Consider the following 296-nt stretch of genomic DNA (forward strand, 5'->3'; position numbering starts at 1 on the left):
TTCTCCGATCTCAGTCACCGAGATCAAACCGGCCGCGCGTTAAGCTCACGTAAGCGCTGATTGGCTGGGCGCATGTTATGGTCGCACCTGATTGGTCAATCTGGACGCGAAGTTAAAACGCGAGAACAAGAAATATGACGCATAACTGACGTGCCAACTGGACTGTGCTGATTGGTCGGAATGTTCGGCGCTCGTCGCACAACTGCTCTGTGATTGGCTGATGTTGATATTTAAAGGGTTTACGCTTCCGCATCGGGTTTTGAAGGGGCGGTGCTAAATTTGTGAGGCAATACGTG

The sequence above is a fragment of the Leptodactylus fuscus genome, chromosome 5 (assembly GCF_031893055.1).
Source record: "Leptodactylus fuscus isolate aLepFus1 chromosome 5, aLepFus1.hap2, whole genome shotgun sequence".
Classification (NCBI taxonomy): domain Eukaryota; kingdom Metazoa; phylum Chordata; class Amphibia; order Anura; family Leptodactylidae; genus Leptodactylus; species Leptodactylus fuscus.